Source organism: Eubalaena glacialis, chromosome 9, assembly GCF_028564815.1.
Source record: "Eubalaena glacialis isolate mEubGla1 chromosome 9, mEubGla1.1.hap2.+ XY, whole genome shotgun sequence".
NCBI classification, from domain to species: Eukaryota; Metazoa; Chordata; class Mammalia; order Artiodactyla; family Balaenidae; genus Eubalaena; species Eubalaena glacialis.
In genome coordinates, this window is record NC_083724.1 from 48,914,539 (window position 1) to 48,927,293 (window position 12,755).

The 12,755-nt window shown below is 44.8% G+C and overlaps 1 protein-coding gene across 3 annotated transcripts in view; it reads left to right on the forward strand.

The window, feature by feature from the left end:
• The first annotated feature begins 3,300 nt into the window (after positions 1 to 3,300).
• The window catches only part of CEMIP2 (cell migration inducing hyaluronidase 2), a 77,556-nt gene continuing 68,101 nt past the window's right edge, over positions 3,301 to 12,755 (forward strand). Inside the window, exon 1 of one of the 3 annotated variants that reach the window (XM_061200345.1) lies at positions 3,301 to 3,630. The gene's annotated coding sequence lies outside the window, so the exon portion shown is untranslated. Of the gene's footprint in view, positions 3,631 to 3,699; positions 3,873 to 12,755 lie in introns of those variants that run through there. The other 2 variants (XM_061200343.1, XM_061200344.1) reach the window with 2 other exon arrangements.

The following is a 12,755-nucleotide window of genomic DNA, read 5'->3' on the forward strand; positions in this document are numbered from 1 at the left end:
CCTATGAGCATCCCACCCAGCCTGGGGCTTTCCCTCCTCATATGGAAAAGACAGCACAATGGTGAGGGTGAGGGTGTCACCTACCGTGTGAGTGGGTGACGTGGAGTTCGCCAGCCAGATCTGCCTTCAAGGGAGGACGTGCTGCTCAGCTCTGAGTGCTGTCGACAGCTGGCCCTCTCAGGGACTGCCTCAGTTGCTGAGTCACTTCCCAAGGTCGTACTACTTCCCAGGATGTACCACATCCAATGACTAATTCAGGAAGCGATATAAAGGTCCAGCCATGTAGGCCCAAAACTCTGATGGGTCAGGCTAGCTGCAAGGCCTCTAGGGGAGGTCTGCGGAGCCTGTTGTTGGGTTTACACTGAAGCTCCACTTCTCCTTCTGTCCCATCCTGCTTCCTGTCTCTCCCTCCACAGGTGTCCACCCCATGGGCATTCCTTAATGACCATCCCACCACTCTGTCTCAGAGCCTGCTTCCCTGGGGACCCAATTGGTGACAACATCGATTCCATTCTGTGACCTCTCACTTTGTCTCCTTTGTAACTTCCTTTCATGTTAGTTTCAAAACCATGCGCCTTTTTTTTTTTAAAGGACCTTTGATTTTCCATGTTCCAGACAAATATCTAAGAACAGAAGTTTTAAAATTCTCAAAGGTAGCTTACACAAAGATTCAGTCTCCCACCCCCCCACTTTTTTGTTGTTATTGTTGTTGTTGTTAATAGAATTTATTTAGAGCTGTATTTGGTTCACAACAAAAAGCAGAAGGTGCAGAGAGTTCCCCTATATCCCCTGCCCTTCTCCCACATGCACAGTCTCCCCTACTAGCAACATCCATTTGCTTTGGTTTAGGCAATAGATATAGGTTATGGAAGGAAGACCTCTTTAAAACCACAACTTTCATTAAAATAGTTTATGTGAACTTTTCATTGTTATTTTTGATGTTTGAGTTGTTGGCTGACTTTATTCCAATAGGCTCTTGCTGTGTGAACTTGGCAGGCTCCTTAAACTTTGAGTCCCAGTATCCTCATCTCTAAAATTGGAATAGTAATTATTGGGAGGATTAAATGAGATGTCCCAACTCTAATCAAAGTGCCTGGCACATAAAAAAGCTTCAGAAAATGGGCATTTTAACATAAAGTTGGCACTGCACAGGTCACAGGGTATATTTGTTTCCTGTGGCTGCTCTAACACATTACCACAGACTTGGTGGCTTAAGACAGGAGAAATTTATTCTCTGAGGCTCCTGGAGGCCAGAAGTCTGAAATCAAGGTGTGAGCAGGACTGCTGTCCCTCTGGAGGCTCTAGGGGAGAATCCTTTCTTGCCTCTTCCAGCTTCTGGTGGCTGCTGGCATTCCTTGACTGCATCACTCCAATCCCTGCCTTCCTGGACACATTGCCTTTTCCTCTCTGCCTTCCTTTTATAAGGGTACATGTGATTGCAGCTAGGGCCACCCTGAAAACCCAGGAAAATCTCCTCAACTCAAGATCCTTAATTTAATCTGCATAGGCCCTGTTTCTCTGTAAGGGGACATTTCCAGGTTCTAGTGATTAGGATCTGATATCTTAGGGGGACTATTTTTTAGCCTACCACACAGGGTCACACAGTTCCTGTCCTGTCCTTACAAGGCATGGTCCTGGACATTTCACCTTTAGATTACTAAAATAGTCCTTTGTTCCCCCCAGTTTGTGGTTCAAAACCATCTGCCTTATTTTAAGAACCTTCTTCCTTCTCCCAGAGGGGACAGTGGCTCCCAGAGTTGGGTGGTTTCTTTAAGGTCTCAGCACTAGACCGTGTTGCTCTTTTAGAGGCATCTTTCCAAGGTTTTATTTAATTCCGGGATGCACTCTAGCACTGTTTCTCAAACTTGCATATTCCCAGCACCTCTAATTCCGTAGGTGGTGCGAGGTTTGGGAATCTAAAATTTTCAAAGTGCCCCACAGGAATTTTATCAGCCAAGATTTAGAAACATTGATTCCAGCAAAGTCCTGAACCAAAACCCTCGAAATAGAGAATTCCCCTTCCCGCCTGCTGGGTGTGTCATGGTTACAGGACTGAGTTTTTATGAAAAGGGTGGAGAAAAAAGAAAAGAGCAACCCTGAAAACTGAACAATCTATCTGTACAGTATTCCCTGAAAGAGCTCCCTAGCGGGAAAACTTCCAATTCCGGATTAAGTGGCGGATGGCGACAGCCTGGATTTGGCAGTCCTGCTGCTGTCACTAGCCCGGGACCTCGTAGGCCTGAGTGATAAAGCCCCAGCCGCGCCCTCAGCGGGAGCCAAGCTTTGCCTCGGTGAGAGCAGCTCCAGCTGTGGTGGCGGCCAGGCTATTCCAGCCCTAGTGTGGGTGTCCATGGAGAGGTACATCGGAGTTGGGGTGGGCGGGGGAGTGGCCTGCAGTGCCACTCCTGCAAGTGGCAGCCACTCCAGAGTGGCGCGGGCAGGGGGCGTGGGGAGACGTAGGTATATTTATTCTGGCTTGAGAGCAGGATGCTGGGACCGCTCTACGCTGCCGGAGGAGCTGTCCTGAGTCGAGAGCAGGCTGCTCTGCCTGGAAAGGCTAAGAAACCAGCGCCGGTGACTGGCCAGGTGGGGGCAGCCGTGATGCGGTGGCCGAACGCACAGAAAAATTTCGGGAGTTGTGGAAGTCCCTTTGGGGATGCTGGGGCGCAGTTTGGCTCAGCCAGGAGCGATGAAGGGGCATGTCCAGCTCAGCCGTGAGATGTTGGGGCGCAACGTGTGGGGTGATAGGGGTATAATGTCCAGGTCAGCCTTGGAGTGATGGGGGGCGCAGTGTCAGGCTCAGCCGGGAAGTGATGAAGGTACAGAGTCAAGCTCAGCTGGGAGGTTATGGGGGCTCAGGGTTAGGCTCAACCTGGAGTTGATGGGTGCCGCAGCGTGGGGCGCTGCTTGGGGGGCTTGCTCCGGCAACCGGGCGGTCAGGTGCTGTTCCTGGGCGCCGCAGCGAGAGGCGCTGAGCGCCGGCGTTCGCAGCTCGCACTGAGCTGGGGCAGCGGGAGGAGCCCTGGGCGGTCACCGCCTCCTCCGGCCGCAGGCTCCTCCTCTCCCCCCGCCTTCTTCGTCTCGCTGCCCGAGCGCCCAATCAGCAGCCCTGGGCCCCGCAGAGCCGGGTTGCTTGTCTGGGTGGCGGAGGCTGAGCGCGACCCAAGCGAGCCGCGGCGCCCGCCGACCAGGGACAGGCGGGACTCCCGGAACCCCGCTCTGCCCTGCGCGGCCGCCCCCTCTTCATTGTCGCGCGGACGCTTCGGCCCGAGCCGCCTGGGCCACGATTCTCCTCCTCTTCCTCCCGGAGGGGAAGGAACGGAGACGGCGGAGCAGCTGCTCTGGAGAGAGCGAGCCGAGGCCCTTGCCCCTGAGGCTCGGGACTGGAGGAGGAGGAGGCGGAGGCGGGAGGGAAGTGCGCGTCATTCCCGGGAGGAGAGTGTTTCACCTCCAGGCAGAGGCTGCGGCTGCCAGTTGCGTAAAAGCGGCAGCGGCGGCGGGCCGGGGCTGGAGGGGCTCCCTGGCCATGGAGGGACGATCCAGACCCGGGGACGCCAGGAGCTCGGCTCTGTCTCTTTGGACTGCTGTGTAGGCACCTGAAGTAGCCGACGCTAAGCGGGGGAGGGGAAGGTAAGAAGCAACGGGGTCACCAGCACCCCCCCCCCCTCCGCCCTGCCTCCCTTGCTGCCCGCTGGGGGCCACTGCCAGGACGCGGACCATGGTCCTCCGCTCCTTCCCGGCTCCCGGCAGTCAGGCATTGGGGCATTTCTATTGAAACGGCAGAATCCTCCCGCCTCCCACAGCACCCTCCCGCCCTCCCCCCGCGCGCCGCCTTTCTCCTCTTTGGATTAGGAGTAACAGGACTCCCCTGAGTAAGTACTGTCCATAAGAAAGGGTCTTTGGGAACCACATCTTGATTTCTTTCTCTCCCTCGCTCTTTTCATTGCTTCTACGGGGAAGCAAACAATGGACCTTTGAAAGTCGATGTGAACAGTCTTAAACTTTCTGGAGAGGGCTGGCTTGGGGGAATAAACCCCACAGGAAGCCGACTACAGTGAAAGGTTGGTGGAATGTGCATTGCAGAGTTTCGGGTTCAGTGAGCGCGCGCGTACGCGTTTGGGGTGATCTTTGTCTCTTTATTACCCTGGGTTGGTGGCCCCCCCCTCCCCGTCTCCCACCCCAGTTTCTTTTAGTTAAGGTAAGGCGACTCTTTTAAGATCTCTTGCAGCTTTCTTTAAAGCCGGGGAAAGGCTTAGCACTGGCCCCCACTTCCAGCTTTCCTCTGCAAAGTTGGGAGGTCTTGGCAAAGGAAGGGGGTCCAGCCCTGTGAGGACCCCTAAGTGCTGCGGTTAATGCTGGTTGCTACACCCCCTGTAATAAAACCAAGGTTCTGACGTCCCTGGATGCTCTCTGCTGAGGGTTGATTTGTGTCCCCAGATTTCCCGTGGAGCGGAAGCCGCTCACTTAAATTCTCCGCATTAGGTTAGGAAAACAGACTTTGATATATGTCTCCTTTCATCAGCGGTAAGGGTTAAGGATAGAGTGCTTAATAATTTTAAGAACTTTCATTCCGCACAGGAGCCACTCACTGGCTTGTGTTCACTCCCCTTGTTTCAGTGTGACTGTGATGCGATGTTGCATAATTGCACGTGTTGAGGGTGTGCAGATACTATCTTCGTGAGCTCTTCCCAGTACAAAGTGAGAAGAATTTAGAGGAAGGGGGATGGAGAGAGGTTTCATCTGAGCTGAGTGAGGACTGAGTCCTCAAAGCAGCCAGGCTTACCTGTTGGAAATGTCTCTGTTTTAAAAACAAATACATTTAGGTTCTGATGAACCTAGGGGCAGGACAGGAATAAAGACGCAGAGGTAGAGAATGCACTTGAGGACACCGGCAGGGGGAAGGGTAAGCTGGGACGAAGTGAGAGAGTAGAATTGACATATATACACTACCAAATGTAAAATAGATAGCTAGTGGGAAGCCGTTGCCTCGCACTGGGAGATCAGCTCGATGCTTTGTGACCACCTAGAGGGGTGGGATAGGGAGGTTGGGAGGGAGACACAAGAGGGAGGGGATATGGGGATATATGTATACATATAGCTGATTCACTTTGTTATACAGCAGAAACTAACACAACATTGTAAAGCAATTATACTCCAATAAAGATGTTAAAAAAATAAAAACAAATACATTTAAAATATTTAGCCTTATGGTTCTTTGGTTATCTAGAAAGGAGCTATTAATGTTTGTTTGACCCTTGAAGGAAACTTGCTATTTTCAAAATTGGTCTGGGCATCATACTTTGGTTGTGTCTTTGATTAGCTATGCAAAGGGTTCTTTTGAGTTTGCATTTCTGGGCAAAGCAGAAGATAGTGCACTTCCTCTGCTTAGTAAACATTGGGTAGCACATTTTGGTGCTTTATCCTTTACATTAAAACCACTTCTCAATTTTCTGTGTACCTGCACTACAGGATCTGTGTGTGTGTGTGTGTGTGTGTGTGTGTGTGTAACTGGAAGTCTTGTCTTGTGGTTTTCAGTTCAGTCCACCTGATGCTGTCTTATCTGAATGTGTTTACAGGCCCAGAAAAGTAAGGTTAGAAGTGAATTCTGAGTCATCACCTGTTTCCCTTTAACAGTCTGTGAATGAGAAAGCAAGGTGAGGACTGGGCACTGTGTGTGTGTGTGTGGACAGGAAAATTGAATCAGTAAATTCTTACATGGTACTTGTTTAGATTTCCTTTGTCACAGCTAATTGAGTAAAAGTCTCTTTTTTTTTTTTAAGGATTATTGGGGTTTTGTTTGTTTGTTTATTTATTAATTTTGGCTGCATTGGGTCTTGGTTGCTGCACGCGAGCTTTCTCTAGTTGCGGCGAGCGGGGTCTAGGCGAGTGGGGCCTATTCTTCGTTATGGTGCGCGGGCTTCTCATTGCGGTGGCTTCTCTTGCTGCGGAGCATGGGCTGTAGGCGCTCAGGCTTCAGTAGTTGTAGCACGTGGGCTCAGTAGTTGTGGCTCGTGGGCTCTAGAGCACAGGCTCAGTAGTTGTGGCGCACGGGCTTAGTTGCTCTGTGGCATGTGGGATCTTCCTGGACTAGGGCTCGAACCCGTGTCCCCTGCATTGGCAGGCAGATTCTTAACCACTGCGCCACCAGGGAAGTCCCATAAAGTCTCTTTTCTTGATTTGGCCTATAACCCCTCAAATTTTCAAAAGTCAGGAAACTTTAACAACAGGAAACCAGAATGGGGCAACACCTCATTCATGTTCTAATAGACATAATCAAGCCTGTTCTCAAACAGCTATCTTGGAAATGAAGAGGAAACAAAGCAGAGAGTAAGGTAGTCTTGTGGGCCATTTCTGAATTTGAAAAGTTACTACTTACTTGCTATGTGCCTCTGGACAAGTTTCTGAAATTGAGAATGATGAACCACATGTCAGACAGAGAAAATTTAAATTATCATTGTCAAATTAACAGTTTTAGACTCACATGGGATGCTGTATATAAATGTGTACCTTGTAAAGTGCTGTAAAATATTTATGAGTATTGCATCATCCACCCACCCACCATCCCTTCAGCTAACAATTATTAATCACCTATTGTGTGTCAGGCTTTCTGGAAGCAATCTGATTGCCCATTCTCTTTGTGGAGTGTTCTTTTTGGTAGGGAGAGGGAGTTGGATGAAGTGGTTGAAATTCGAGAGGTCACAAGGAGCAAAGATAGGGACTTCCCTGGGGGTCCAGTGGTTAAGACTCCCTGCTGCCAATGCTGGGGGCGCGGGTTCAATCCCTGGTCAGGGAACGAAGGTCCCACATGCCTCAAGGCCAAAAAAAAAACCCCACAAAAAACAAGGAGCAAAGATAACCCAGTGGCTTCCATCTATAAAGAAAGATAAAACAATCTCTGCTGTTGAAGAAATGAGTCTATTCAGGTACAAAAGGAAATGAACAATTAGAAAGCCCAGTAAGTGTTTGGAGAATTATGCATAGAATGCTTTAAGAACCCAGAGGAGGATCAGATTGGGAATGGGAGGGGGAAGCAATTTAGTGAAAAATAAAATTTACTAAATCAGACATAATAGTAGGGGCTGAAAACTGGTGTTAGAGGTACCATTTTGAAATGTAAAGATTGGAGGACTTGAAGTCAGAATTGAGTTTAAAACAGAGCTCTGACAATTGTTAACCATTTGCTTATTGGGCAGATCCCCAAATTCTTCACATATTGTTTCTTCATCTGTAAAATAACTTTATGGAATTCTTTGAGGATTAACTTTGATTTAATTTGCTGTGTATATGATAAAGTACCATACAAGCTAATGCTGTTTGGTACTTTCAAAATATGTTCTTTTTAAAAGCTGTAAATAGATACAGTTTATAACTTAGTCTAATTGGTCTCAGTCACAGATTTCTATTTTATTGGCCCTTTTCTGAGTGTGCTGAATCCCATCTTGAGTGCAGGTCTTCAGCTGTTGTCATATGGTGAGTCTCACTTGTTCAGGCATCTTCATCTCAGCCATAGGAAATCTTTTCATCGCGTTTGGGTTGTGAACACTAATTAGAAGGATGGGCTGTCTAGTACAGTACATCAATTGAGAGGGGCTTGTCTGGGTCTGTACTGTAACTTCCGCACTCTCCTCCCTCCCTCCCAAGTCAGGCTAGTCCTTCTGTTTGTCTTGATCCTAACAAAATGAATATAGAAAAGGAAAAAGAAAAGACAAGAAAAACTATACATCTACATTTTTGAGACCATGAAAATCACCCTTAATAGTTTTCTCCATTTGTATAGAGGTGTAATTTTCAACTACACTATTAAAGAAAGGCTGTGCTCTCAATAGCAACAGCTGCTGTCTAGGTGAAACTTGAATCTGTAAGCAGTACTTGCTTTAATATACTTGCCTTAATTCTCCACTTGAAATGGACTTAAGCTCATCTGACATTTTAATAAATTGCCTTTGATAGAAATCCATACTCAGATATTTAAAAGTGCCATGTTAAATGTGACTTTTTGGGGGAAGGGTGGTATGACTATAAATCAGTTCGCAGGACAGTTACACATGCTGAATCTTAGCATGCAGTTTGAATGGGCCTCAAAAATAATATTAAAATGAGGAAGTTGAGACCCAGAGAGGCTAACTAATTAGGTAAGGTCATGTAGTAAAGTAATGGCTGAGCAGGGACAAGAACCCCTTTGTCCCTATTTCCAGCCAGCATTTTTTTTTTCTCCAGTATACTCTAATTTGTTACTCTTTGGTTTTGTTAGCAATTTAGTTATTTTAATGTTTTAATAGTGAAATAATTTGCATTCGGGCTTAGAAACCCACTGCGCCCAAGTTTTAGGTAGACACTATATCTTCTGTTTTGTTTGGGAGAATCTAGATATGATATGGTGCACAGAGTGGGGTGAAGCTACTTGTAATAAATTTGTCAGATAAGGAACTAAGTGTAAAAGTAGCGTTAACTTTACTTGCATTTTCTATAAATAGTCTACCAATTTAAAATATTGTCGAAGTGCACATTTTTTAAAAGAAGCAAGTTCTTCTGAGTAAGAAACATTACTCAGATTTGTGTTGTGAAACATGATAAAAGCATATTAGAAATAGGTTTGCATGTTCTTTTGTTTTTCCTGTACTTGCTTTGGGAAGCCTTTAATGCTGGTTGTTAGAAACTATGCCCAGCAAATATTTTGTTACATTCCCAAGATGTACAAGGCACTGTGCAAGTTGCTGTGAATGATACAAAGATGTGTGAGGCATAGGGTCTTTATTAAAATGTCTCTTTACAAAAAGTGAAACAGACTCAAAGCTGTGTATGACTTAAAACTCAGAATTGCTATCTCCCAGCAAATCAGTCCTTTGATCTAGTAGGCAAATCTGCTCTGAAATTGTTATTATTAGACTAACCAGACTTGTAACAAGATATTTATTTTCATTACATGGTGACAAGTGATAAACCTTTCACTTTATTTACTTTATCAGGGCTTCATCTTAGTTTGGACAATAAGTAAAACTTTGGCAGTGTTCGATGAGATTTTATATTATGAAAAGTTTGCCTAGGAGAGCTTGTGGCGGTCTTAGCTTCAATGTATTTTAAAAATGACTTTAACATTGCATAGAGGTGCAACTGGAACATTGTTTTTGTCTGAAAAGGTTGCAGTTTAAGACAATCCATATTGAGCAACTGAGAAAAGAATTGTCCTCATTGACTCTGAGTTTGATGTTAGTATCTTAAAACATATGCATATTCACCACAAACTAGATGTCGTGTCTGATTACTAAGTCTCTCCGAAGAGTGAAATTATTATTGATTTGGGGGCTCTTGCCTAATTACTGGCTTGTGCTTGGAGACTGCAAGCCTTCTCTTATCATAATGGTCTCTGCTAGTGGTGACTCACTTCCCTGAAGAATGAGTGAGGTTTTTTGTTTGTTTGTTTTTTAACACACAATGAGGTTGGAAAATTCATTATTAACATTTAAAAGATTGGAAAGATTAAGTTTAGCACAAGGACAAATGCCTGATTCCGGTTACAGAAGAAATGAGAAAAATGAGTCATTTTTTAAAAATTGTGGCTAAAAAAAAAAACCCCACACATACCATTGTTTTTAATACCACCAGTGCCACCACTATAAAGTCAACGTTGTATGAGGATTTAAAAAATATTATACTTCATTAATGCAAAAGATATGGCTTTAATTGTTCAATAGGTGCTTGGTGATAGCCATTCCCCAACCATCCAATGCCATGTACTCAGACAGAATGAAGTGCTAGTAATGTTGAGAAGCTAGCAATTTGGTAGCAAGTGGGCTGTGTATGAAGGTATAGGTGAAAAGGCCAAATGAGAGATAAATCGTCTTATCCGCATGATTAATGACATCTTTTGATGGATATTAGTTGCTGCTTGCCCAAGTGCCTGTCCTTACCATATGGCCACCCTTCACAGTATGTGGTCAGTTCATGGATAACCTTCCCCAGCTGCCTGGTTACCATGTCATCTGAACTTGGCTTTAGCCTTAAAACATTTCTTCTTGCTCCCTGTTTGTGCTTGTCCTCATCACTTGAGCTCATTACTCAGCCCCTGTTTACCTGTCCTGCTCCTGCTGGCAGTATTCTATCTCTGTTCAGCCATGCAAAGTCCAGCCTCTGCTCCGGTGCTGAGTAATTGCTCGTTCACTGGGGGTCCTGCCTTTTGACTCTCTGGTACCCCTGAATTTGACAAATGTCAAGGAGACTGTGGAAGGCGTGTAATATGGTCCCTATGGTAGGCCTAGGTTTCACGAGCACTAGGAGGACAGGGACTGATTTTTTTTGTATTTTGGCCGGGAACTCAGGAACTCATCTGCAGGTGACACCTGCTAGCCAGCCTTCTGGAGCCTACAAAAGACATCATGAGTTTGTTGTTTTCTCCCTATATTGGTTGTTGTTGGACAGCGTGTTGTCATTTTAGGGGCAGAGTTCAGTGGTAGATTTTAGTTCACACATGCAAAGGAAGGTATTAGTAGTAGTCTGATGGTATACACTTGGGTAAGTAAGTTTGGGATTTAATAAAATCAGGCTATCACCCCTTTAGGCACCCCAGCCCAGTGTCTTTGCCTCAACATATATTGTAATTACTTGTTTACCTGTGTCATCGTCTGACACCCCCCCCCCCCAACGCTAGGCTATGTGCTTCTTGAAGGTAGAGATCATGTATATTTTTTTGCACCACTGGGTCCCAATCATCTAGCAAAATCCTTGTCTCATAAGCAATCCCCAAACCTGAACGCATTCCCTGTTTGGTAAGGCTTTTCTCTTAAATATACTGTATGAAAAATAGACTATGTGTTGTAGGTTAAAAAAATATGTATACATTTGGATTCTGATCCTGCCCCTGCCATTAATAGAAACTTTACTTTGATGTTGGATTGAGTAGCCTGGATCACTTCAGTCTGGGCATCTCATTATTCATCTGGAATATTTCTTAGTTTGAAAGGCATGTCAAAACATACTTGGTATATGTTTCCTACTGTCACTGCATTTTGATGTCTGTATTTCACTGGATCATAAACTTTTGGTACACCTATACTTATTTATCAAACACATCTCTGTTGTCTTTTCTTTTTTCCCCACCTTTCAACATTCTACCAACATGACTTTCTTGAATTTTTCTTCTGGAGAAGCATCTTAAAGCGTTGTCCCTGGCACTCGGCAGAGAATGCAGCCCACAGGCAGCTCTGCCCTTTGCTATGACCTTAATTAAATCAGCCTCCCTCAGGTCAGACTTAGGCTTTGGTTCTTTCTTTCGAAGGCCGGCTGCAAGGCTGATGACATGCCTGCGTCCGCCATTGTGTGCCTCTGCACAGCCATCCGTCACTGTCAGCAGGTTGGGAGTCTCTCTGCTGTGTCCTCCCAGCCAGTGGGGAAAAAGGGCGAAGGGGGATGGTCTAAAGACCCTTGAGAGGGAGGGGAGAAAAAAGAACAGCTTTCAGTAGAAAGAATTAAGGAGAAAAAGGAATCTGAGGAATAATAGTCGGAAGAAAGGAAACAGACGTGAAGAGCAGAGAACTGGTAGGTAAAATGACCCTCTCCTTCTCTCTCCAATTTTCCAAGTTGAAGAACAATCATCCTCTAGTTTTGCTTATCCTTTAGTTCTTTACTTCTACCCAGAGGCCTACGTACTTTGCTGTTTTTTAAAAATTTTGTTTTTGATTGGGCGAGGAATGTGAGATATTGTTCAGTTGTCACCCTTTCTACCCGCCTTGGTCTGTAGATCTGTATTTTTGCCCCTTTTGTTTCTCTTTTGTTTCCCAGGATAATGTTCTCCAGTCTTTTCGCTCTATCAGCCATCTTGGCTTTAGGGTCAAGCATTGCTTTTCACGGACAGGCTAACAGATATGAAAAAAGACAGGATTAATGAGTATATTTGGTGGCAGAAAAATCAGACATCTGCCTCCTATACCTTGCATAAATGAGAGGGGTAAAATAATGAATTAAACTATTTCTTAAAGGTCACTTACTTAACTTTAAAGTGGGAAAGTGTTCACTGGGTTTACTTTGGGCATTAGATATAAATAAAGACTCTGTTTTGAGGGACCGTATTTTAACAGGAGATTCCAATAGAATCTGCCAAGGATATATACACTTCAGTGAAATTGTAGCTAATTTGCTAATCTGAAATCCTTAAATACAGACCCATGAGCATATATTGTTTCGTTGTTTTCCACGAAAGCAAACTCTTGGTATTTGTAGTTAATTTTTGTTTTCCAGGGATTTACTGTTTCCTGACTATAGTTTTCTAGCAAAGAGAGTATAGATTAGATGAAAAGTGAATTTCTAAGCAGGGAAAAAAATGTTTTCTAACTTTAAATAATAATTATTCCAACTCAAATGCTTAGTGGGAAAAATTTTCTTTTTAGTAAATTTAGTCTTTTTAGGACTATATGTTTGAAATATTCCTTGTGGTTTCTCAGTATTGTGGTTTAATAGAGTTAGTGTGTATTGAGAGAGTTACTTCCTTTTGAGGGGGGAGATAATGTGAACAATATATGGTACCAAACTGGAAGTCAGGTGCATATTGGTCTTTATATATAATAGTAGGTTAACTTTTGAGCATATCATTCATCATATGTGTCTAAATTGACCAAGTGGAGAAAAGAAGGTAGAAGATTAGAATTAAAGTGTCTCAGTACCTTATCCTTTCACTTCATAGGGAGCTGTTTATGATTCAGGGTTGGTGCATTCCCCTTCTATTTCTGAGCATTGGCCTCGGTGTGATCAGCTTAGTAAGATGA